This window comes from Hesperophylax consimilis, chromosome 11 (assembly GCF_061612785.1).
Source record: "Hesperophylax consimilis isolate HC1 chromosome 11, BYU_Hcon_1.0, whole genome shotgun sequence".
Classification (NCBI taxonomy): domain Eukaryota; kingdom Metazoa; phylum Arthropoda; class Insecta; order Trichoptera; family Limnephilidae; genus Hesperophylax; species Hesperophylax consimilis.
In genome coordinates, this window is record NC_142846.1 from 19,063,720 (window position 1) to 19,089,656 (window position 25,937).

A 25,937-nucleotide genomic window follows, 5' to 3' on the forward strand; every position below is an offset into this window, starting at 1 on the left:
CATAATTTATAATAAAAACACATAAATTTGTTTTTGACCACGGGAATTCATCTTCCTGGAATTCCCGTAATTACCCCTTCCACTTTGTCCACATCTCCCTCAAACAGTTAACATTTTTGTATTTATGTGTCAATATTTTGTGTAGTAGATCAGTTTTAAATATTCTCCTGACGAAGGAAGGGATCTTCCGAAACCGGTAGAGTGAAAATAAAACTATCGTGGTCAAAAACAAATTTATGTGTTTTTATTATAAAATATTTAGTAATTTATTAACGCCCATTTTTAGCGGCTTTAACATGAGGATTGTAATAATAATAATAAATTAATACAGTACATATTTACTATTTATAACTAAACTACCACAGTTTGGGACGTGGGTTTGGGTACCGCTGCCTCGGGAACCATTTATTGGATAACCAGGTCACCTCAAATGGTTCCCTGATCCCTGGATTATTATCTACTTATGATACGTTTTTCTTTTCCAGAACTATTTCTCCTTCACTCACTGAAAAAGACCCTCCACACAGTATCCCCAAAGATCACATAAGGCACTGCATTAAATCCCGACTTCTAGTATTATGTAGTGGAATCTAAAATCTTATTAATGCAAACAATTCTAGAAATTTATATGGAAATACTAGTAGTCAGTGAAAATCCTTCTGTTCGGCAATTTAAGTATGTTAAGTTTTTGAGTGTTTTCGTTTAAAAAATTGCTGGATTTTTTCTTAACCCATTTTAATGCTTAACGTACATAATAAAAAAAATAATAAATGATGCTCTCCAGGTTTTGAACCCGCGACCATTGAATTCGTCGTGGATGATCTTAACCGTTTGTCCGCGGGGGTAAATCAAATGAAAGCAATATATAAAAAATTGCAATAAATTCTTAGCTCCGAAAACTTGTTTTCTTTTTAATGTATCCAAATTTTGTAATTTTCCTCAAATATAATATTGAACTTCCTTCAAATGCATTTGTTGAAAAATATAGCTTAATATTAAATTTAACCTCTTATATTAAATTAAGATATAATTTCATCGGGCTGTCCTCATAACGAGTATGGAAATTTTAATTACTGTAATAATATATGCGTATTTAAGTTTGTTCATTTTGGAATGATGCCAATTCCGCCTTTTTGATTCAAGACCGGGTATATTTCGGCATTCAATAATAGGTGAACGCGTACGACATTGTTTTTAAATTTTTGTAGTTATTAACCCATATTAAAATAAGGCATGCTGAGCACCTTGCCTTCTTTCTTAAACATAAAAAAATGATTATATTATTTATTCCAGCAAACAACAGACTGGACAAGTATCTACCGTACGCCATATTTTTTACCTACAGTATTTTCTTTTATGAATATATTTTGAGACACTTTCCATCATTTTCATGATCTGTGTATCACGCACAGTTTTTCGAAACGCTTTTTCGAAATTCTTCCCTTTTGTAACTAATGAAAATGTTGTTGTTACTTATTTTTATCAAAAAATATATCCTTCAAAGCTCCATGGCTCATGAAATAATTTTTGTCACCCTAAAAATTGAAATTTGCATCAGGCCAGAGCAAACCGTTCGGCTGCCGCAATCGTATTGTTTTTTTTTATGAATTTGTTTGTTTTTTAAGTTAACATGTACACTAAAACTAACGCCGTATATCACAATAATTAAACTAATTCTTGATAGAAATATGATCGATGCGTCCAATACGATGTCACTTTATGCATGCATAAACACAATTTGCACGTCTGCCCTGATTATGGATACTGTTAAGATATTCTATACGTTGGCTAAAGAAGAAAAACGGCATAATAACCCCAAAATCAACCACGATATTTTGTTCATGAAAATCTGAAATTGTAATAACCTATTTCTAGAATTACTCGAATCTATTTTTTCAATAAATTAAGCATTTATATAAAAAAAGGAAATATAATGGAATTGTATCACATTACTCTGTAATAGACATGGGCAGATTCATTCACAATAATGAATCAATTCAGTCTTATTCACCTGGTCAAGTGAACTAATTCATTAAATTCATTCATTTAATTCCTTCATTCGACACTTCATTTTGGTTTTGTACCTAGATTGCTCACATTTAGGAAACTTAAAGAAAACAATAATGAACCATTTTTTCGCATTCACATAAATGTGTTCGTTTTGAAAAAAACATTTTAAATAAACACACAAAAAATATCAAATATAGGGATTTATTATGTACATTGCAGAAGTACATTTATAACTTTACTTAGAAAACCTGTATTTGTAAGCTTTACACTTTATAGCACAGAGTTCTTAAAGCGAGGAGAGCTTTGGAGTAACTTAAGTAAAAAAAGATATGTCGTTCCACAAAATAAACATGTTACAAACTTTTTAATAAATATGTTATTTTACAAACAAAAATTAAAAGTAATTTTACAAGTCACTAATAAAATCGTTAAAATGGGTGCCGCAAAGGAAACGGAAGGCGCAGGGCGCTGGACCTGGAGAGGAATAGTCGGATGTTTATTTTTTAACTGCCATTTCTAAATTGTGGAGCAATGCATCCCTCCATCTACTTCAGAAAAGTAACACCAAAGTTCGATCCTTTTTCTGGAATACATCTTGGCTATTCAATATGTTGCTTTTTCCTATAAAAAACGAAGGTAAAACATCATTAAACGATACCAAAAATAAAAAGTTCCACTCGATTTTTCTTTTTTTGCATAGAAAATTTTTGCTGGCAAACTGAATCCCAGAATAAAAATTATTATTATCTTTCTTCGTAAAACTATCTATATATTTACTACAAAAAGTAGGTACGTAGTATAACCTTTACATAAAAAATATATTATTTTAGGGGCAATGAGAAACGTTCTTAAAGCAATTATAAGAACTATATTATTACTATCCCACTTTTGTTTAACCGATCGGTTCACCTGGAATAAGCTTCAACCACATATATATTATATTTATTTATTTTAATGTTTGCAGGTACTTACCTCAATGGTAATTTTAAATCCATGCGCCAAATAAAAACTGATTGAACGTCTGAAATTGAGTGGCATACAATTCAGTACAAAAATACAGAAATCAAAACAAATTACTTGTTATCATCACCCACAATTCGACAGTCAACCGATCTCGTTTTACGTCTACAAGTAGGCAGGTACATAAAAAACGTACTTATAAGAACAATAACGTAAATATCGTTTTGTTTCTAAGCGTATTGCATTATTTTCGCATGTGGAAAGGAGAAGAATACAGGAGATACTTTCGCTTTTTTACTAGAATTCAGATTCCGAAGTAGAAAGTTTTCACCTGACTAGGTACTAAATCGAAGGTTTAGCCACGCGGGAACTAACGACGAACCGATTGACAGCTGACATAGCGCAATGAATTAGGAACTTCTGACTAGTAAGTGTGTTGTGTCTATCTGCGACATTAATGAATTGCGTTCTTGCAGACGGTGCGGACGGACCTGTAACTAGTAAGGAAAGGGACTCGATTACGAATAGGGAATTGGGAACTCTGTCTCGAGTGTCACTGTCTCTGTCCTGTTTCACTTATTCCCTGAGATTGACCGCTTGTCCGGACAGACTCGGTACATGGGACATAGGATTTGTGTCACGACGCGTGACGTCACAACTGAAAACGGAATAAATTCGTTAATTCCTTGACTGGGGACTCGATGAAAAGAGTCTTTTGGATTACGGCGCGGGACGCGGGATACTAGATACGCGATTTAGTGCGACAGGGCACAGTACATATAAACTTCGCGGCGCGCCGCCATAGTACCGTAATAATATTTAATTAGATTTCTATGAAACACTATAATATTTAAATCATTTAAAGTGCACATCATTATTAATTATTACCTTATTATCATGAAATAATTTAATTGTAAAATGTTTAGAAAAAAATGCCAACGATAACGAATTAAGATTCAATTCGTTTTGAAAATGAGAATAAGATCGATTGTGTTACAAGATTGAATTAATTCATGGAATTAATTCAATCAATTTTGCCCACCTCTACTCTGTAATGCGAAATATCAAACTTTTACTGCCATTAGGTAGTTGGTCCCTTGGGGTAAAACATTTATTTTTTCAATTTCAAATAATAACAGTCATATTTTTAATAATAAACTTATTAACTTTTTATATGTAACATATTAATTGACACAGGCAAAAATATTCATTTTAAGCAATAATTAATAGCCTGAAACACCTCATAAATTGAAAAAATCTTTTGAGAAAAAATCCATGCCGCTGACGGAATTGAACCCGCAACCTTCAGATTGCCCGTCAGGTGCTCCATCAATAGAAAATAAAAAAATCTAATAAGCGATAATTTTTGAATGAAAAAAAAACAGTACCTACGTTCATATTGAATAATTTTGCGGTTTTCGAATAAGTCGACTTAGCGCAATTGGTAGAGCACCTGGCCGGCAGTTAGAAGTTTCAATTCCCGTCGGCGGCGTGTATTTTTTCTCGGAAGATTTTTTCAGTTTAAATAGGTGTTTCAAGCTAATAATTATTGCTAAATAATATGTTCATATCGGTAAGTTAATGAGATCGTTATGTATTGTTTTGAGAACTTGAATTTGACTCTTTTCAGCAGCATTGCAACTCTCCCTGTCTGTTTGCTGTTTAACCAACAAATTTTGAAAACCGTATCAGTATTATACCCCTATTATTTATGTGGTCGGTTGCAATTTACGACCGCCCCCCATATGAATCTTCACGCCTTAATTCGCTCAGTGGGGCGTCCTGGCACGGGAGGTATTCTAACATGGGCAATGCACAATGAGCATGCACGCCATACGGACCCATTCGGGACCTTTTGGCGGATAGGCAAAACAAACAGGGCCGAGGGAAATGGCACTCAAACTAATAAAGATTGTGTTTGTTGAATTTTGCACAGCTTTTCCATAATATAAAGGAATTTCTGAAATCTATGTTCATTTCAATCAATAACATTCGTGTGAAATTGACCAAACATTTTTATATATTATTATGTATAACATACAAGGTGTTAAGAAACGTCCTTTAACCAATGATTACTGACATTATGTGCATGCGTAATAAGAAATGATAACGGAAATTTTGGTCTCCGGTGACTTTTGTAATGATGTTTTTTTAAATTCAAATATTCTAATTTTTCTACCATACGTCGTCACTGGACATTCAGCGAATCAACTCTCCTAATTCCTAACATTGACCAAAGCTGTCCAGTACCTACTGATTTTCTATGTTATTTTGTTGAAAAAATTGTATGAAAAATGTCAACGGAGACCAAAATTTCGTTTCATATTTTTACTCTAAATAATGTCAGGAATCTCTTGTTAAAGTAAGTTGAGTACGTCCCTTAACACCTTGTACAATACCCATAATTTGAAATTGATATGCTTGTCACACCAAAATAAATAGACTTCGTAGCAAATATCTATTTATTATATGCAATCGTGATAATATTGTAATAGGTTAGTTTCAGATATTTAGTGATCGCCCAGTAGTGATCAGCTCAGGCACGAGGACTCGAACGGAAGCAGAGTCAAGAACTTGGGAGGCGGGTATGGGTATCTATATATGAATAGCCATAGGTGGTTAGCCCACGTGGTTTTTTGCTACATTTGGTGACTTAGCAGAGGTGTCAAAGTTCATGGGGTGGGGTTTTTCTAGTTCTTGGCGGCGGATACGTTTTCCAACTGGTTGAGGGAGAATTTTGACCTCTCCAGCCTGACTCTCTCACAAACCATCGCCTTGCACCACAATGGGAGGGATGGATTCATACGTCCGTCACTTTTGGACACATTGACCCCAGATTCCTACTACCCCTTATACCTTTTTCATTCCCAGAATTTCTTCATTTTATTAAAAAAAGACCCTCCACACAGCACCATCAGGTCCTTTAGAATGTCTTTTTCTCAGGGCATCCTGTGTGGAGCTGATGTAAAAAAAGAAAGATTTACGATGCTTCAACATTTTTTAACACTTATTGGTTGGCTTAAATCATTTTGAGGACATACCTAAATGAAAAATACACCAATGCGAATATATTTTATAATACTATTATTAACTGATACACCAGGCCATCCACGACAAATACACCGCTGTATCTATTTATATCCCTGTGAAATACATTTGAATAATAATTTCAATTAAATGGCTGTTGTATTAACGACGGCCCTAGCTATGAGAATAAGTTTACTAATGCGAGGCAATACAGCGACGACAGCCGTTAGAGCAGTTTATGCCACAAAAGCCAAACGTAATGGAAAAGGTCACTCAAATTATTATGTCCATTCGCAACAGTCCCGGCATTCCGCAAGGTTCTGTATTAGGTATAGGAAATTATAATGTTTATTAGTCGTAGTTTATGGCATTTATCCGATGTGGAATATTGTGGCGTTCAGTATGATTTTCGCTTTTATTTACATTAATGATAATAATGCTAATTACTAGACATCATGGTTCTGCATGACAAAAATCACGGTGTTTCTTTAAATGCTACTTTGGACATTTTCCATTTGTTAAATATTTTCGCTTACGCCTACTAAATATAATAGTTATATTATATTAGCTGTAATATTAGCGCGTTCTCTCTAACATTTGTATTTACATACATATACCTTTCAACACATCTTGATCTTCTTTTTGAATGCTTAATGTAAACTTATCATCCCAAAACTTACTCTTCGATTCTGATCACAATACAAAGTGCGCACATTTTACACTTCTTAGCACGGGTTATTTCACACAATTTGAACAATCGATCATCAAGTTAATATTCAAGTTCTAGGAATGTCTTATTCAAATCCTGTTACTATCCACGTACTGATATACAACCGGCCCATAATGTTATAATTAAATAACTTGAATTAGAACTTTAACAGAACTTGAATTTCAACTTGTAAATTTTTGAACTGTTCAAATTCTCGAATTATTTTGGGAAAACAAAACTCTAATTTCTTTTCCATTCATGGCAAGTCCCACTCATACAAAATCAGCGATTCTCTTCAAGTCACCCCGTCTCATTCCTCATTCACGTGCAACCTATCTTCAAACAACTAAATAATATCAGGCCTTTGTAAATATTACAGTTTCGTACTATTCATACTGGTAGGTATACCGCCAACCATCATAATGAATAGATATTACGGTTATGCCTTGCTTTGGCCTTCGAGACATTATAAGTATCCCGCAGTTCCAAGAGATATCATAAAGTCTGAACTTGATCTCTCATCCCTCAGAAAACCATTAAACTGATGGTCTTCACATACATTATTGTATAAATATGATTCTGATTACCGAATGCTAAGTCTACCAATGCTAACTTTAAAAAAAATTCAAGACATAAACCCACATAGTGGTATAACTACTTATCATAATACGAAGCATTATTTATTATGGTACAAAATATTTATTTAGCATATATCTGACTCTGAATATAAGAGGAAAATGGAACATGAAAATACCATCTTCACAAAGCATCAAGGCATGCCTGTACCAAAATATAACAATAATTATGGACAGCGAACCCTAGAGTATAACATGCCAAAAACATTCAAGATGTTACGAAGTAATACCAAAAATTACGAACTGCCATAGACATCCAAAGAGGAACAAACCAGATTGCGCGTCAAAAAATGAATCTGACAGTATAAAGGAAACTCGATTTGTAATATTAACATTCGGTCCTAGAAAATAAAATATGCTTACGAATTACTAGACATTTTTAAAATTGCATTCTTTTTGAAGAACAATAAATAAAATATGCTTACGAATTACTAGACATTTTTACAATTGCATTCTTTTTGAAGAACAATAAATAAAATATGCTTACGAATTACTAGACATTTTTACAATTGCATTCTTTTTGAAGAACAATAAATAAAATATGCTTACGAATTACTAGACATTTTTACAATTGCATTCTTTTTGAAGAACAATAAATAAAATATGCTTACGAATTACTAGACCTTTTTACAATTGTATTCTTTTTGAAGAACAATAAATAAAGTAAACTTACGATTACTAGACCTTTTTAGAATTGCATTCAATATTATGACAATATCATCATTTTTATTAATGAATCCAAACCCTTTCCCGACATCCGATCGAGCTGATACTCGCCAGATAGACTCGTTGTCGATTATAATCGCATTGCATTATAATGCATTCTATCGCACCCGCGGACATATAGTAATTTCTGTAATTGGATGACATTGGAGCAGTTAATATTCGAAGTAAATGTCTTTATTTTTTATGGGATGATTTTTTATTCTTACGTAAGTTGCAAAATGTTAATTAAACAACTTGAGGAACTCGATTACAGAGCTGTAAATTCCTTGGTATTTCTAATACTGTTTTGTTAGCCTTAATGATCATTAATAAAATATTATGGAGCGATAGGTATACATTTGTACATCTTTGTCTTAAAACACTATATTAAAATGGTGTGTGATACTTTTTATGTGAATACCACAAGAGTCTGGAAACAGTGAGACTATTGCATCCTCAATTGGGGTGTATTGTGAGTTTTTGTATTGGGGAGGAGAAGGAGGTGGGAATGAGAAAGTTGGTGAAGAACCTGGCTGCTTGGATACTTTTTTTTATTATTATTTATAATTTGAGGGAAAATAATTTCCCTCAGGGCCTATGTCATTTTTGGGAATGTTGTGTGGAGAGTCTTTTGAAGGAAAGGTAGGATACGGAAGTTTGGTAAGTAAAAAGCTATGAGCAGTGGGTTGGAATCTGAGGATCAGTATGTCCAGGTGTGAAGTGAGAATCCATCCCTCCCACTGACGCGAGGCGATGGGTCGAGAGAGTCCGACTCAAGACGTCAAAAATAGTCACCCTCAACCGGCCGCACTCAATCCACATATCACGCAGGTAGGCAGATGCATCCGCCGTCAAGACCAGAACAAACCTCAGCCTACCGGCCATAGGTGTTGGTTATCCATGGTTCCCGGGGCGGCCATACCCATACTCGCCTCCTAAATTATCAATCAAACCAAAGTTAACCAAATTTTCGATGTGCTGCTATATTGTATGTATCCAAATATAATTCTGCAAGCGATAGTATATAATCCATAACTCACACGTGTGTTGGACACATGGCTAAAGCTAGTTCAAGCCAACTTTTCTACTGTAAATGGCAGTCTATCACAAGTGCAATTCAAATCAAATATTTTTATAAAAACACTGCAAATATAAAAGGTTTATCATACAAATTTATTTAGAATTCATTTGACTCTCCCCTTTTTTCTCTCAGCCATAGTATACCCACAAATTTCTCCATATAGCGTGAAATTCATAAACAAAATCTTTAATTATTAATTATAGCAGTTGACAGATCTGTTTATGCCAACTAGTTAAGTAATGCTGTGGGAATTTAGTTAGCAGAACCGCAGATAATCGACAATTCGCTATCCGTGTCCATGGCATTTGTCCACCGGGATTATTTACTAAGCGAACATTAATCCGCATTAATAATTACTATTAAGTATGCCCTTATGTTTCTAATAAATTATTAAGTTGGTACGTTTAACTGCTTGCGTAAATCAGAGATTTATGCTTCTAATCGACACACCTTAAGCTACGTACTATAAAGTTCATATAAGATCTTTGAAAACTTGATATTTTTAATAAATACTTAAGCAAACATTAAACAGTTGCATTGGTTGGGGAGGTACAGGAAGAACAATATTAAACCCGTTATTGAAGGCTCAGAAAACTATTTTACGTGTTATTTTGAAGAAACCTTTCAGATATTCGAGAAATTTACTGTACTAAAAAAATAGTAATTCATGTTCATAAAAATAAAAAATAAAATGAAAACAGCTGAACACAAACATCAAACCAGAAGTAAGGGAAGAAATGACCTTTCCGTTCCAACAAACAACAGAGCGGCTTATCAAAAACTATTCTCATATCTCGGTCCCAAAATATATAACAAAATCCCCTCACAGCTGAAACTGTGTGAATTGTCATCCTTCGGTCCAAAAATAACAAAATTGTTATTAGATCTTGGCAGTACTGATTCTGAAATATTACTAAAAATGTGATCTGATAATTATTTATCACGAACGCCTAGTTGTATCTTCGCTTTTACATACTTATTTTCTCGATTCTTAAATCTTGTATTCCTCTAGGATAATTTGAAACGTGTTAATTATAATGTCCTAAAACGGGAAACCTTCCTAGTTAAACAGTATAAAAAAGTTAGTACCTACCTAAGAACTTCATCTTTGAAAGTTTAATCATAAAGCTTTTATAGTAATTTTTGAAGATGAGCTATATCGTCATGAAAATTCACAGAGCTTTTACGGTAACTTTTGAAGACGTGGTCTGTCGTCATAAATATTTAAAAAGTTTTTCAAATTACAACACCAATTTCATTGATAAAACATGTTATACTTAACCTTGGAGCGCCCGTGAGGTGATATTTATAATCATATTAAATGTACAGTGACGAATCATCAACATCAAAAATACTAATTTCGGTTGTGGGTATGTTTTCATAACTGTGGTTATGGAACTGATTATGTAAACAATTCAGATAAGCGACAACGGTTTTAATATTTTAGCAGTAAATTATTTAATCGGCATTTTCAAAATTATTGGGACTCATTGAAACTCATGTCTCAAGAATTCAGACTGTTTCTTGATTGTTCACGAGTCTGCGCAAGTACATAATATATAAAGGTTTATATGTTGTGCCCTGCCTATTATTCAATGTTCGAAAACTAATTAAAAAAACATTAACGATTTATGGTATAGTGAGCAACGTGAGCAAATATAATAAAGATGTAAAAGATTATGCCAGTATAGCAATCAGGTGTAAGTGTAGAAAATATTTTTTGTTTGTAAATTCGCGAATACGGAAATATAAGTCATGGCACTCCCCTTCACCAAAATAAAAAAAAAATAATAATTTGTTTTTCAAACGTATTTTTTATTGTTGTGGCAATTTCCGTTGGATAGTTAGAATAAAGTATAGCTCTACGCGAAGATCATGTTTCTCCATAAGAAATGACCTTTGACTTCGGGTAGTCATCTAGCACGCGGCTCAGATTTATTTGATAATATGGTCTGCGAATTACAGTGGTTTCAAATTAAGAAAGTGCAATAAAATAAATTTATTTTAAATCATCATATTTATTTAAAACTAGCGCAGATCCATGAAAAATCACGGGATAGTTTGAACTCTTGACAAATCAGTTCGAAAATGTTAAAATAATTTAATATTAAAAACTTTACTATATTTTTTATTTTTATCGGGGAACCGACAGTAAGATAAACCTTTATTTTATGGAGCTTATTCTGGCCATAATTGAAGATGTTGTATTAACTATCCCGCAGCCAAGTTCGGGAGTAAATATTACCCTAAATTACTATCCTCCTTATATTAGCTTAACTACTTGACATATCGTTGAAGTATTTTCTGCGCAAATACATAAGTTACCATTAATAATTGACTGAATAATTGGGATTTCTATAGTTTAAAAGCCCATAAGAAAAATATATTGGGGTCTTCGGAAGACCCACTTGGTTACAGTCGTTTTGTTTGGCATCTTGGCCTGTCAAGAGTTAAGACAAGATAACATATTATTTAAATAAGTCAGAATATAACATTAAAGGTTCAATTCAGAATTGTATAAGACAACCAAAAATAAGTAATGCTGTTTTTTTAAGTATATTTTAACATATAAAGTCACAGGTGACATTTTTATTGGTAACCAATGTAAGGTAGATTAATTATAGTCTGTGCCTGTCATTTTTGTTGTTTGTCGAAATGTGTGATGCTTTTTGTTCTACTCGAGAGATTGGTGTCATAAATATTTATCGACCATATTATTTAATAATACCATTCTTCAAAATATTGATATAGACACGTATGAAACTGCTAACTGCGATATAAAGCCACCTAGATTTCAGTGCTTATTCCATAATTTTAAGCGATCGCACAAAACGTTTTCGCAAATATGCCAAAGAACGCACGAGTAGGTGTAACGAAAGATTTATTAAAGTTGGGATTACAATCATTTCCAATTTTGATGTTGACTCTAAAATTTTAAGTAAAATTTGAGTTCATTAAATCAGAAATATGCAAGACGCACAAACAACCGATATCTCCGTCTCAATAAGTTGTTGCATAAACCATATTTTCTTTAATTATTTTTTCCATTTAAATATTTATTTTTCAAAAATAGATGAAGAATTATTATTTTATTTAATACAAGCATGATTAATATTCTTTATCCCTAGCATATTTTTTGCCCTTAGTAAAAGCCCGATGGTCTGTGCATTTTTGGTGGGATAAACTGATCAAGCATTCGAACTTTTTGATTTTTGTCTTCCCGTCATATGCATTATTTTTATAAAAAGTTTATAACACTATTTGGTTTTTCTTAACAGCATTTTTCCTTGGTCAGTATCAATTATTTCTATGATCAGCTTGACCACTTTGATAATGTTGCTATACTGAGCACTGAGCACCCTCTGTCAACTCTCAAAGAAGTATCATTTGGAAATCTTGAGGGCTCTCTGCTACGAGTATTAATACGTTCAACCAAAATTAAAGACACATCAAATAAAAATAAAATAGCCTTCATAACTTGGCGCCATGAATGATATAAAAGCAAACAGATGAATCATCACAAATATAACATGCTTTTGTCATCAAATATAGTTTATTTGCCATCAATATTGCATTGAATTAAATAACATAAAAGTGCTAAATAAATAAAAATGAAATCATTGAACGTCTCTGAACAAACAGTAGCAAAACAAGTCGGATCTCTCAGGACAGTGCCTCCTTCTGTTGTTTCTGATGACCAGAGTAATAAATCGTAGGAAAGAATTCTGCGAAAAACTCCTGTTTTGCCGAGAGGCTGTGGTCTCTGAGTCATGGTCTCAAGTTACTCCAAGTCAACTTCATTCATGAGTCATGTCATTAAAATGAATTATATTTATTTAATTTGGGAAAAACATATTTGCTTAAGGTGATGTTCATGACTACTGTCTAATAATATTACGTAATAAATAATATTTGAATATCGCACGAATATATTCTTTTTATTAGAAGTTTTTACATGATAATGATTGAAGTGATAATTACAATATGTATAATGCATTATGAAATAATATTGGCAAACTTATTTTATTTTAGGTGGTTTGTTTTTTTACGTTTCGATTGGCAACTTTTACTTTACAAAAAGAGATTTTACTTTAGGTTTTACTTACTGTTCAACTCTTTGCAAATAATGGTTGATAAACAATAGTATTATAAGTGTACCTACATGCTCTTGATATTTACACTAATTTACTTGTGTTTTCGATTTTTATACTAGAACCTGTTATTATTCTCAAGTCAAAGCCTAAGAGAAACTTTATAAATAAAATAATTCATTATTTCAATAAATTTATGAGTTACGAAAGTATTTAGACCTGGTTAATAAATAAAATTTAATTATCATTTAGGACAGGTTGTTTCAGAGAATTTGAACAATTCTTCAAATTTCAAAGTTAATTTTCAAGTTTTGTGAAAGATCTTTTCAGGTTCTGTTATTATTTCAGTTCTGTCAAGCAACTAGCCTTTAATGATATAAAATAGAATTTGAATAGGATTTTCACAGAATCCGAAAAAGAATTTTGAAATTTGATGTATTGTTCAATCCTGTAAAACAACCCGTCCATACATTCTAATTGGTGATCCTTCGCTGAGATGATACAAACTTCCATTCTATAATAAGATGCAGAATATGACCTACTCTTTATTTATTAAACCTACACAAAAGAACAAACCATCTATGGCATTTCGTCCTATCTGTTGTAGTTGGGTCTTTCAAATCTTCGTGGCACAAAATGAAATGTACCTACGTCACGAAGTGAACAAAGTCAAATTATAATAATGATTGGATTATTTGTATAGTACCGTTTTTGTGAGAAAAACACCTCAAGGGCGCAAAACTATTTTTTTTTGTGTATTTTCAGTATTGCTTCATTTTTTTTTATAATGCATATAAAAATATCAAAACATTTTTGAAACTATTTTATAAAATAAAATAATTTTTGTTTTAAAACAAGAAGTACAATTTTAAAATGTCCAAGTTCCTCCTTATCACCACGTCAGTTGATGCTTTGTTTCTCCAGATATATTATTATAATCCGTTAGTCTACATAATTATATTTCGGTTTTTTCCATGTATTTTGTACTTGTGTATTGGATTGTATGCTTTCTCTGTATTTTTTATATTTATATCATGTTTTCTCCCTCTAAATTTTTTTTTATAAATAAGCTCACACTTTGTACTTCTTGGTTAGTAATAATTTGTACCCTGAAAATGCTTGAGTAAAGCGAAACCGGTCGGTTCTAAAAATTATTAAAAACTCGTGGTTTTAAAACAAAAACTATTTTATTTTATTAAATATATCAAACCACAAAGTGATTGATTTCTACAATAATATTTTTGAAACTATTTGTCATTATTTTAGAAGAGAATATTCTTAGATATTTGAGAATTAATAACTTACCCATACTCAAATTCTTCTGTTACATTTATGGTCCTTAAGGTAATTTCCCGAAAAGATCCGAGAGGAATTTAGGTCCAAATCAATGGGAGCTACCGCTGGAATGTAGCTAGATTGGTTTTGATGGAATTTCTGTTTATTTAGTAGCTACTTCTAGTGAGGTTGAATATTTAGTATGGCGCCCAACATGGTGCCTAAGCATTGAAAGATAGAATCTCGGGCACGCGTAAGTATCGCGTTCTGAGTAACTTTAAACTGATTCACTATAAATTAAAAATAATAAAAAAATCTGTTAAAGCGTGGTAACTTACATGTTTTAATTTTTTTTAATATGCTTTAACATTATTATTTATTTTTATTTTTTATTATTATTATTTTTTTATATTACATTTAGTTAGAATAGTGACGTATTGCCCATCTTACTAAGTGTGTAACGCCTGTGTTGAGATGGCAATTTACATAGTGGTTGTTAACTAGGTTTTAGTTAATACAATATTGTGAAAATGCCAGATAAAATAAAATAAAATCAGTATTTTTTTGTTTTTTTTTTAAATTATACAATTCAAGAATGAATGTAAAAGGTGGAGGCCAAGCAATAATAATTTTAAGTAATTAATTCATTAAGTTTCAGTTTGACCAAAAGGCGTATTATACATATATACACAGTAGGCACAATTTTTAGTATGTTATGAAATAGTTAAATGTATATTTTTATTGGAGGTAATCAATGATTTTATTTTTAAAAAAAGTTTTGATTTGTGTGTTTCTGATATATAATAATAATTTTGATGATTATGATATATAACTATTAATTTTAAACTAATAAATAAACTAACCATTGCGCCGTTTCTCAGCAGGAGTAGGCAGAGAGGACGGGCCTCCAAACAACTCGCCACATATTCCTAACATACACTACCATTTATACATATTCTTCTCTTATTCTGACTCTTAACTTGGCCCGACTCAATTACTTTTTTATTTTTTTATTTATTTTTTATTTAGCAAAAGATTATACATTATTTAAGAAATGTTTTGACTGCCCAACTAGGAGGATTCCCGTTTTAGGACAGTCAAATTAGGATGAGTATTAACATTTTGATAAGTTGTTTGAGAAGTATAGTATTAAAATAATAGGTATATGTACTTTTAACTGGTTCACTTGATCGTGTCATGTCTTCCGCCGGCGTCCCCGGCTTCTTCTACCATTTTTTTTAAGGTCGGATACGGTTTACACGTAGTTGCCTCAGGTCATAGGCCCATTGTCCTATCTCCCATTTTACCTCAATCCTTTAAAAACAACCCAGTCCCTTTAATAAAGTTCGTCATGGTTGTTATTGGGTATGTGGCTATGTCTTCTGGTTCTACAGTATGTCTCCTCAGGTATCTGAGCCTAGTTTCCACCAGGGCAGGACATTGGCACCATACGTGAATTGGAGTCTCTTCACCCTCTTCACATTTCCTGTATCTATTGGTGTTTTCGACTCCCAATATCTGCATGTGTCTCTTGAGCTGGCAGTGTCCCGATAATAATCCTACCAGTTCCCTCAGCGAGTTTCTGTCCATATTGAGTAGTTTCTTTGTTCGTCTAGGGTCTGGTCCTTTTATTAGTACTTTGGATGGTCTCATTCCTCTCCCATTCTTTGCGATGCTGGAATTTGACTCACCTAACAATAAGTAATTCTGTGTGGCAAGCTGCTACTCATACGGCTGGCTGGGATCCTACAAGTAGTGCTTTTGCCCCTTTCCTTGCTAGTTCGTCAGCCCTATCTGCTTCACGTGCGTCAAAATTCTCCTTACACTCCTTTCTTCGTTCATTTGCTCTACACGCCCAAGCCATAGTTGGGTCTCTTTCTTAATCTTACTCAATACGCCTACATCAGCTTTACATTTATTTGCGAATCGATTCAATAATGCAAATTCTACTCGTATTTATTTCTCAAATCGCGTATTTATGGGTACCCATACTACTAAAACATATTTACATAATACACAACAGCGTTATAATAGGTACATACATCATTATGTACACACCTTGTAGAAATTACGATAGTTAAAAATAAAATAAAATCTTCATTACCGCCTCGATTAATATATATTAAATTAAATTTCAACTCAGTTTTATAGTATTTTATTTTCAATTTATTATTTAATTTCCTATTATCCTTTATTAAATATTCTTGAATTGTAAATGGGGGCTCAGCACGAGTAAAGCATCCTGTGAGTACATATAACGAAAAAGCGTTATTAGAGAATATGGATTATTTATTCATGAACTCACTTCTGCGGCGACAAGCAAGAATTATAAGATCCATTATTTCGCTATTTTCTGATACACCGCTCTTAATTAAACTATACCATGTTTTCTTAACGCCTTAAAAATGGCACCCTATTTACATGAACTTTTTGCTTATATCTTTGCTCTATTTTTTGTGAAGTGATCACCAACTGAAACGAATTTATTAAAAAAAAACTTTTCTTATATCTGATATTAACGGTATGAACCTTGTTTCAGTCACAGATTTTCTAAATGGTTTAATTTGGTTCCAGAGCTACGTATCTGAAATAAAGAAAACATAATCAATATCGAAATCAACAGTACTTAAGGTAAGCCCAAAACCGAGTCTTATGGCATACCACAAGGAACTGCAAATGTACAAATCTATTTTTTTTTTTATTCAAATCAACTTTGATTTTATGACACTATTCTCACTAAGACAGTAAAATCTAATAAAAAAAGCTTTAAGGCTAACATGTGTCTTAAAGTTTACATTTTTCATTATTGTAATATATAAAAAAAAATGTTTCTCAAATTATACCTTAACATAAAAATTCCACGAGCGGAAGCTTATACCAGTAGTAGTTTAAATGTAATTGAACATTGGTTCCGCGATAAGCAATCAATTTTATCACTTTAACTTCCCAAGCCGACATTTACACCTTTGCTGCAGCCTCCAGAGATGAAAATCATTAGTTAAATGTTTAAAAATATAATAAAATGAACCGACGCCGGAGAATCGAGATTTTAGATTCGTTCGAGAAGAAAATACAAGATAACATCGCATTCCTACTGTGCTAGGATATAATTTGAATCCTAATTTGTTAAAAATGTGAGTTTTAGTAACCGTTTTTCCTGAAACCATCTCTAATCAATGTAAAAATAATATGAATTTAATTGTTAGATTTTATGTGGAATTCTAATTCAATTCGGAATGTTAGCTCCCTCGCTGTTAAAATAACTATTCCATGAATACAAAACATGAACAAAATGTGGTTTTATATTATTTATTTTAACATTTTGCACATTGTGGATAAAGGTGGAAAATCAAGTGATATAATACGATATTTCTAAAAAGTGGAAAAGATTTATTTAGGAGCATCCTATAAGAGCTGTATTGTTATTTTTTTGTTTTCTATATTTTAAAATTTTGATTTTTTTTCTCTGCATCGTGCACTTTTACATATATGATGTGTTGAAGAATTGTGTTATGTTTATTTTGTAATTTTTTTATATTTACTATACCAAATTTGTTTTTTTTTAGTCGAGCAAAATAAATAAAAGGTGAAAAAATTAACAAGATATTTATTTGGCTAAGAATAACAGATTGGTGTCTGAAATTTCTATTTTTATTTTATTTTACCATGCGTACCATCATTTCCATCATGAGCAATGGAATTTAGAAAATAACAAATTTTCTTACCGTTAAGTTATTACAATGTCCCGAAGAGACACCATTGAGTTCAAAATTATTTGGGTGTAAAAACTCTATCAAATGAGAGCATATATGCATACAAATATGATATTTTTATAAATTATTTTTATTAAATTTATCAAAAAATGAATGAAAATAATGTTTATTAAATTTATAAAAAAATTAATGAAAATAATGTTTATTAAATTTATAAAAAAATTAATTAAAATAATGTTTATTAAATTTATAAAAATTTATATTTTTTAATTAATTTTTTATAAATAAATAATTTTGATAAATTTCCCTGAAGCATGTCCTAACAAGACCGGGATTATCAGACTTCTCTACCCCACTGCATTACGCAAAACTTAATATTAAGTATAAATAAATCCTCTCATAGCACAGATAATAAATTAATCATCCAATTTCTTGAAATATTACTTATTCCTGACCTCACCCCACTTGTCACTCTACTCCCGGCAGTACGTTACCATTGCCTTTAGAACGCAGGAGTTTTGATACCATTATAGCCATAATGTCTCCATTATTTAATGGAAAATTCTTCTCACAAACGAAGGCATTGTTGTTTATTATTTATTGTGTTCGGTCGGTAAGCAGATCCCTGCAAAACAAAGTGGCGATATATTTGAATAAGGCACACCTAGATAAGAACGGGGAAGATAACATCTGGATAAAGAAAAGGGCGGATCAAGTTTCAATATATTATGATTAATGAATAGGCCGAAACATATTTTTTTTAAATATAACACAATGACATAACGAAATATCTAGAATTGTTGTTTCACAAAATTAACATAAAATGTGGTAAGAAAGAAACACTCTTATATTTTTAATAAATTCTTAAGTCAAATATTGCTCATGGACGGCAAAAATAAACATTAAAAAAATATACGCGTATGAACGAAATAAACGATGAGACCGAGCGGCGTTGTCGTGTTAAAAAATTCCGTCGAATACTAACTTAAAGCCGACGACAGTAGTAAGTGATTAAGTCAGTGCCGTGCCATAGTAGTGCAACGATAGTTTACAGATGGCGGCGATTCTTGCTGATATTTTGTATGCTTATTTACCACAAGCATGTAAATAATCTGAGTGATTAAACTATAAAACAGTGAAGTTTAGTTGGCGACAGAACTGACTTGGTAATTTGGCTGTTGCGCGCCCAGACCTCTTCTCTAGTGGGCCTCACATTTTCACCACGATGCATAAATCTTCGGACCGAGAACAACTGTATTAATTATAATTATCGAAATAAAAATAATTTGGGTGTATGTATTTGTATATATAATGAAATGATATTTCTTGGCGTTTAATAGTGTTTTAGGAGTTTTTTAAAACACTTTATCATTGCACACGAGGTTATTTTTGGCAATTTTTTAACGCAATTTACTTAGAGGTAGTACACGACCTTACGTGACACACTACAGTTTAGTAGTAAAACCACGCATCAAAAGTACTATCGACGTACTTTTAGCTTGCCACTTTGAGAATTCTATAGCGCGTCTATACAGAGCGTAAAGGAATGTACTTGACTTATTTTAACCAGTGATTCCTGACATTATTTGGGGTGATAATGTGAATGAAATGTAAAAATTCGGAGACATTTTTGATAGTGAGGGGTTGGTCGGTTTCTAGTTTGAGTAACCAGTGACGATACGTTTAAGAACGAGAATGCAGGCCTTTTCCTGATAAACTTTTAGTAAATTCTTAATAAATCGAAACATATTTTCACGCACCTGACGAAATGTAAATTTTAGGATTTTTATGAAAACGTGTTCTGACATCGTGATAATATATTCCTATTCGATAATAATGGAACAGAAAAACGACAAGAAAAATATTGTTCATATTGATCGTCCTCCTCCATTCTATCCCTATTGCAACGGCTCTACATTTTTCAGTAATACTCTTACGTTAACATTGTTAGCCGTCGAGCCTTCAAGGCTTAGGGCCAAGACTTTGTCCTTTTAGAGGTCGCTGCGCACCGCGCGGTACCGTGCCCAGGCACACTGCACACTGCCCAGTGGTACCCGCGGTACCCAGCGGCTGGCGCACTATTTCTCATTGCATTGTATTGCATAAAAGTGCATCTAAGGAAGGAATTAAAAATATGGAGTGTCTACAATGTGACTTTCTTGAATACCTGATGGTAATATGAATTTTGTTAAGACTTTTGATGTCTACGGCAGATGCGAGTTCGAAGTCCGGCGTTATCAAATTTATTTTTAATCACCCTGATAAAATTCTGTTGAAAATATTTGTTGCTGTTCAGACCTAAGTAGGTCAGTAGCCGGGTCCTCTTTACCTATATCGATAGTTTCTTAACGTTCCTCAAATGGCAGACATTGTTCCACCAGATCGGTGGATAAAGTTTACCTGTTCATGGTTTCTACAGGGAGAAAAATGAGTATTGCTAATTTACTAAGCATCTCTTCAAATTACTCGTAATCCGGTTATAAACGGGATTGTAGGCCCTTAACAAATAAATTGATAGGTTTCCCGGAACACGTGTTCAAAAAAATGATAATGCTTTCGCACTTCGTCATTAGATATTATCAAGGTAAATGCAAGTAGATGAATATGTATTCCGTTAAATTAGGAATTGACTGAAAGCTTATCATGAAATGGCCTACAATCCCGTTTTCAACCGAATAATGAATAATTTGAAGGGATTTTTAATAAATCAGCAATACCCATTTTTCTCCGTTGCGTTCATTTAAGCTCGTCATCCCACTGGCTCGGTATCCTAACGAAATCGACAAAAACCGGAAACACTGCGCAGAAAAATCCCAAAATGGCTGCTCTGTAAACCCTAGTAAACTTTACCTTTCCGCGCAGGGTCTCGGATTTTCGTCGATTTCGTACCGTCACCGAGCCAGTGAGACGACGGGTTGAGTTATTCCGTTCAATGAAGCGATGAATCGTTTATGAAAGAGCCGCACGATTGAGCTAACTCTTTTTGAGGAGCCGTATTCGTCCCGGTAAAGCGTACAACAGCTCAATTTATTACATATTCAGAAACGTGAATCCGAAGTTCGATATATGTACCTACACCTATTAACTACCGAGCATCTTATCATCTTATCCGGTACCAAGAGTCGTACGATCATTCATTCATTTACGAGTGCCGTAGCGAGGGCGGCATATCGAGCAAGCGAAGATTCTCATCGTTCATATGATCTGAGCTCACGGCTACGGTTCAATTGAGTCGACTCTTTGAGCCATATGAAAATATTGAGCTGGTTTTGTGGCTCTGCTCTTACTAAGATGAGTAATGACCCATCGCTAGTGCAGTGGGTTTATTTAAGATTGACTCGTTATCAGAATACAGAGACATAGTAAAACAGATGTAAACAATTTATCTGAGCGAATACTACTGCACTCATGCATGTCAGGCCGTCTCTCCTCTCAGTCTACTCCTACGAAGAAGTGGCTTGACAGTTAGTTATCAGAATATATGCCATTGCATCGTTCACTTTCTTGGAACAAGGCATCTGAGAAAGCAACCATTTCTATACTCAACACAATCGAGAGCATTGGACTGTTTGGTAGAGCCATGTTTTGTTCACTTTGTTGTGTTTATTCTTATAGTAAGCGAGTACAATTCTATGTAAAGCGCGCTTGTGGATTAAATATTCCATTCCTGAAACATTCATCTTCGCACAAAATTCAGGCAGGAAGATTAATGGGTTAAGTGCAACGCGTAATTTCGAGCCTAGGAGTAAATAACAAAAATCGTCTGAAATTTTATATTTTCAAGTCATTGACCAAGGACTTTTCTTAACTTCGTGTAACTCAACATTTTGGATAAAGCCCCTTCAAGGTCCGTATTCCTAGGCCGGCTCAAAACTTCCAGGCAGTTACTACCACAATGCATCTAAAACTCTCAACCATTATTCTATTCCAATATTAAAAAAATATATGACCACTCTCCAAATATAATATATAATTACTGGATATTATAGAACATAGAAAAAATAATAAGTTATTAACATGCCTGAAGACTATAATTTATTGAGCGTACCGACAGTTTTAAATCGATCGTTTTGCATTTCGTCTGTATGTAAATTTGTTCGTAGGTTCCGTTTCCGGTTCAAGGTGGTGGCCGTTTTAATGGTTCGGTAAAGATCCTTTTTTTCAGAAAAGGACTTTCTTATTCGCATTATTATACCTTATTGCCTGAAAAGAAAGTTTGAAAAAATAATTGTCATTGAGGTGACATTTTTTTGGACAAATTATATAAATATTAGTAACTAACTAACTAACCAACACGCCATTTTACCGCAGGGGTAGGCAGAGAGGACGGACCGCCATACAACTCGGTCCTAGCACACCACACACTCCTTGCCTCATTCACATTCATATATCATGTCATACATGCTCTTCTATGGCACGACTCAAGAATCTGATTCACTTGATCGTGCCGTGTCTTCCTCGGGTGTCCCCGTCTTTTTCTACCATTCACATTTGCTTCATATGTTCTCCTTACATTATTTTCTTCGTTAATTCGCTCTACATGCCCAAATCATCTAATCGTCAATTTCTTAATCTTATTCATTACTCTTACATCATTCGACTCAGGGATCTCATTTCTACAGCATTCAGAATTTAAAATATAAGGTTTATAATTAATTGGGCAGGTTTAAGTACCTACATACAAATCTTTGATTTGAGAGAAAATTTTGTTTTTGATTTATTAAATGAGAAAAAACTAAAAACATAATTTTTGGACGCGATGTCTACTGTTTACATAACTACTAGTATTCATTATGTACCCTTCATCATCTCCGAAAGTTTATTTTCATTATTTTATGATAAGCGTAAGACTTACGCGTTGTCATTATTCCTCTTTCATTACGTTTAGTTCAGGTACTAGGGACATATTACAAAACTTAAAACATTGCTAAGCTTAATTGCGAAATACAAAATTTATAGAATCAGCGAATTAAAATCTTACCGCGGTACCTCGCTAAACTTATAATGCGGCTACTACACCTGAGGACAATTAACGTAATCTCGCGACGCACAACAAGATTAAAAATCTAATTGCTGCTTATTGTTGGTGGAAAAACATATTTGTTCGATACCATCTTCCATTTACGTAAATGTTTTGCTTTTTTAGAATATATTACAGAGAATCAATAAGACTAAGGTTATTTATTGTAGTTGTTTTCCCGTCCGAAGAGATTACCAGAACTTAAAAAAACATACAGTTTATCAATTTGGTGACCATTTCTATGCAAAATGGTATGTTTTTTCTTGTTACTTTTATAACTAGCTGAACCCCGCCAAGCGTTGCTGTGGCTCAGTTTGTTTGTCTGTCAGTCTAAAACAATAGCGCGTGTTGCTTTTACGTCCAATACATGGCACTGTTTTTCAAAACAGCACGATTGTAAAAAAAATAATTTTTGATTATATTTCTGATTGCCGGTCAGTTGCACGGAACCTTTGAGCTACGTCAGCTTATTTTTAACCGTCAAGTAATTGAATAATTTTTTTTTTTTCACGTCATTTCACTTTTATAACATTTAACTTCAAATGTTGTATTGCCACGTGATTCTACCTTGCTTAACTCCAGGTGTGTTTCGGTGGTCTTTGAAATTTTAAAAATATTTTCATCATTGTTGGATCTCTTCGTGTCCATGTTTGTTATTATCGATCCCTTTGTTATTTTGTACATATAAACTAACGTGTTATCTTTTCGCAGATTATTATGTTTCAATGGAAGTTCATGATATTAAGTATAAAACACTGCATGATTTTCTTTTAAACGAAATATATTGTAACCTGTACGAAGTTTAATGGAAGATATTAACTGGGGATTTCAAAATCATGTCACTCAAATCTCTCACATACAAACAAATAAGAAGAAAAATTCAGTGAAAAATGTTTTGCAAGTTCAAGTAAATACTACGCTTTATAATCAAATTATGTACATTTATATTCAGTCTTGTTTTTAAATTTTCACCGCAAGATTTGCGTGTAATAGTTGCATCCTAGATACAGCTACCCAGCTACAATTGCTCGCTGCTACTAGATTATGTTATTTTTTTAAGCCGAGCTTACAGCGTTCTGCCGCAGATGCCAAGATAATGCCCCTTACAAGAGCGGGCCGGTAGCGAAAAACGCAGCAAACGAGATCGGTATCCGTATTGTTAATCCGGTAATTTGAATTTATTGCGGAGATAGCGATTGCATTTATAATGAATAGTTTGCACAAAGGACGGACACCGCTTATCGGCTGGCGGGCGAGGCCAATTTGTCCCCACTCGAAAGTAATGCGATTTTTCAGCTTTCTGTGTCGGAAAACGTTGATTTCGCTCTGGTGACAATTTTTACTTCCATGTTTGAAAATTCTTCAAGTTAATAATTTAGTTAGGGTTTAATGGTTACTTTCCTTTTCCAAAAACAACTTTTTAAAATGTAAATTTTTAGGTCACTTGGGTACCGTATAAATACGCATATATATGTATATTTTTTTATTTAGTAAAAGATTATACATTTATATACATTATTTAAGAAATGTTTTGACTGCTACTAGGAGGATTTCCGTTTTAGGACAGTCAAATTAGGATGAGTATTAACATTTTGATAAGTATAGTATTAAAATAATAATGAAATAATAGGTATATGTACTTTTAACTGGTGCCTAAGCCTACTAACATATTTTGTATAAATATGAATAACAAAGAGAAGAAATAGAATAAAATAAAATATCCAATTAAACATAAGATTAACTGCTGCTTGGGTAGCATTCTAATTAAAAAGTATATACACATAATGATAAAGATTAGAACATAAGTATCTTTTACATGGTTTATTTTTTGTTTGAGTTTTTGTTATTGTTTTGTGTTTGATTTATCAAACATTATTTGCACACGGAGGAATTGTTCAGTTTCTAAGATTAGATTTCTTTTTAGACAATTTTTATTTTCATTACTATAGATACTCGTTAGTAAATAGATATTATTTGAGATTTTCACGGACAAAATTATCATAATTATGTATTTTTGTGTTATTATGCCGGCGTTTAACGTTTCGGACAGCATTGCAGTGTCCATCATCAAGACAGATGTGTAATTGTAAGGATAAGGAGGTGGCGCAACATGTGATAATTCCCCAAAAATAAAATCACCTTAATCGTTAATATGTATAATTACATCACAAAAAAATGTGCACGATATTTGTGAAATGTCACGACAATGGTGCTATTCTACTAGATAGTACTTATTAAGATATCAAATGGGCTTAGATTTTTTTCATTATGACCTTATCGTTACGATCCAAATATGATACAAGTCATCATTGATTTGTTGTGCGTAAAAGTCATATGTTGAAAAAGTTAACAAAAGGTAATAAAACCTAATTGTTAAATTGAAACATGGCTATGGTCCTCCAATATTAACGCTGTGAATCTAAATTTATTTACTATCGGATAATATGCTAAGAGCTTACCTGTTTCTCCCAGTATTTCAGAATATTTTTTTTGTTCATGGCTTCATCTAAATACAAGTACACCCATTGCTCGGCCCGGCTCCATTCTTCTCTCCAGGTGATGAGATTCTAGTTCTGATTGACAGGTGATCTAAGCCGGGTTCAACTCCGGGCTCGGCACACCTCAACATCTCAATATGTAGACCACCCGGGGAACATCCTAGACAACGTCAGTCAAACTGATTATATACCTGTAGAATAGAACCATCACAG